The sequence below is a fragment of the Prionailurus bengalensis genome, unplaced genomic scaffold, assembly GCF_016509475.1.
Source record: "Prionailurus bengalensis isolate Pbe53 unplaced genomic scaffold, Fcat_Pben_1.1_paternal_pri Un_scaffold_74, whole genome shotgun sequence".
Taxonomy (NCBI): domain Eukaryota; kingdom Metazoa; phylum Chordata; class Mammalia; order Carnivora; family Felidae; genus Prionailurus; species Prionailurus bengalensis.
Window position 1 is genome coordinate 1 of NW_025091174.1, and position 2,919 is coordinate 2,919.

Consider the following 2,919-nt stretch of genomic DNA (forward strand, 5'->3'; position numbering starts at 1 on the left):
CTGGTGATGGGAAAATTGGATATTCATGTATAAGAATAAAGGTTAGCACCGTATGTTACACCACTTCTAAAGACTGAAAGGAAGAAACATAGAGAGATGTGGTTATAGAGAAACAGTGACAAAGAGGAAGGTAGACACCTGCTCGAGGTATGTGGATGGCGTTAGATGCATCAGGGGAGAGGGGATATATGAGGTGGCTTTGAGTGCTGGGGAAAAAAGGGCTTGTATCATGGTCACCAGAGTTCCATGACCCCAAGACTCCAACATCCCTGGGTTCAAGCTCTGCAGAAGCCATTGGAATTGAACAGATGGGTATCCCTCATTTCTTCTGGAATTGTGAGGCTCAGCCTCATGATCTGTCATGGAGAGGGATGTCTTGAGGGAGATTGTGCTGCTCTTTGGCAGGTATACTCCAAGTCTGCCCTGTGGGGAGGTGTCCTGGGGCCATCTCTCTCACTTCCCCAGGCCCTGTTGGATTTCCCCCCTCCCCCACCAGCTGGCCTTCCTCAAGTTCTGAACCCAGGCATCAGGCATCATGTTGTCCCCAGGTCCTGAAGTCTGTACCTGGCAGAGGTGGACTGCTGATATTGATTTAAAAAAATTGACAATAAGGTCCATATCCTCCCTCTGGGACCAGCGATGTGCATCCCAATCGTGGGTTGCTATCCTCCTGTCCACAACTAATCTGAGGATTCCAGAAGGTAGGTGAACACTATAAAACACTCTAGTCTTCTCTTACATGAAATTCAAAGACATTTTCTTGTCCCAGCTTTCTTTTAATTCTGAAGAGATGGCAATTAGTAATTGAAGGCATAATGGTCCTATAGGATATTTACCCCTATGACTGGTGGACATTATTTCATCCATCCGTGTCCCTAAAGCACATTTCATTGGAAATATTAGCCAAGGATACATACTGTAAATTCACAACTGATTCATAGCTCCCTGCAAGTTTCATTCTGACCTTGTCACATATGTGTCATCAAAGATATTATTAGTGACTTTTCAGATAAGCTCCCCACATCAAGATGGTGATGTTAGAGAATCTGGTATAAATGGAATTTCACAGATTCCAAATTAGGAATTATTTTCATTTTTAATGTTTCTTTTTTCTTTTTTTGAGAGAGCCCAAGCTGGGGAGGGGGGAGAGAGTGGGAGATACTGAATCTGAGGCAGGCTCAAGGCTCTGAGCTCTCAGGAAAGAGCCTGACGCGGGGCTCAAACTCATGGACTGCAAGATCACGACTTGTGTCAAAGTCGGACGCTTAACCGACGAAGCCACCCAAGCGCCCCAGGAATGATAGTTTATTGGCAAAGAAGGAGAAATTAAAGATAGTGTAAAGGATGTCTATTTTTAATTGAGATATTGTTCACACATTTGTTGTATGAGTTTTAGGCATACATTGTAGTCATTCCATATGTCTATGAATTATATTGTACTTAAGCACAAGTGTAGCTATCCTGTGAAAGCATGCAACAGTATTCTTACAGGATTGACTCCATTACATTGGCTGTCCCTTGTATCCCTAGGACTCATTCATTCCATAGCTGCTGCCGGTATCTCCCTCAAAGGGGTTCATTCTTTATCTAACCTAAGTATTTTGGTGGTAAACGCAATTACCACTTGCTCAGCAAGTGTAAATTGGCGGTCTATTTTTCTGTGAACATTGCTTAAACCATTACCAATGATGTCATTACGTTAATAAATTCGGTTTCTTTCTTCACTCACAAGAAAGGAGGAGGAAAATATTTCTTTGTGTCCCAGGCCCTGTCATTAAAACCTTTCCCACTGTGGAGAACAGGTTTAGTTGCCCAGGCACCTTCAGTGTCTCAGCTGAGTGACCAGGGCCTTGCACATTTCAAAAATTCCCATGATGGCCAACAGAGAGAGCTCGAGCACCACAGACCCGGAGAGGCAGGTTCCTCTGCCCAGGCAGTGATGGCCAGCAGAAGGTGTACCATCGGCTTTTCTGACCCAGGGCACCTGAGAGCAGGAAGGGCTTTGATTGCTCCCAGAGTACTCAGGGCCTCTTCAGCTGCCTGAGTACAGAGAGCAGAGCTGCATTTCCAGCAGGTTTTGCCGCCCGCCCCAGGGGAGATCTTGGGAGCTTTGTAGCAACTTGGCATCTCCTGAGTCGCCAGAGAGAATTTGTCTTATTGTACTGAGTGCTGAGGAATGGGCGCTGGGTGGCTTCCCTGGGCAAGCTGGTTGCTGAGATGCACAGACCCTTGCATTTTCTGGGCTGTTCCCGTGTTTCATTCCTGCCCTTCCTGGACAGTATTTGAACAAGACATATTTTACTAAAGGTCTTGTGGATTGCGGAGTCCCACAACATCACCTCATCGATGCAGTCGATGGTTTGTTGTTCCAGATTCAGGCTTGTTTCCGGGAAGAAACCCTGACAGAAATTCAGAAGAACAAGAGCTGAATTCCGATAGGACATGAATACATGAAATGCTCGTCTTGGGAACTCCTAGAAGAATGAGCTGGGACCCATTTTCCGAGTCCTGCTAGAACCAGAGACCAAGGTAAGGGCACAAACTGTCCCCCACATCATACATGCCTTTTAAAAAGTTTCATGGTTATTTTTCCAACCTAATTAAGTGATTGCAAATTACAGAAAACCTGGTAGATACCTGTCATTAACGTACGTTATCTTTAATTTAAATTGCAGTGAGTGAAGATACAGTGTAGTATTAGTTTCAGGTGTAAAATATAGAGCAACCCTTCCACACGTCATCCGGTGCTCATCCCAGGTGCACTTCTTAATCCCCAGCAGCTGTTTCACCCATTCCCCACCTTGCTCTGGAAGCACTCAGTTTGTTTCCCAGTTAGAGTCTGTTTGTCACTGCCCACCCCCCGCTTTGTTTTGTTTTATTTCCATGTGTTAGTGAAATCATTGGGTATTTGTCTTTGTC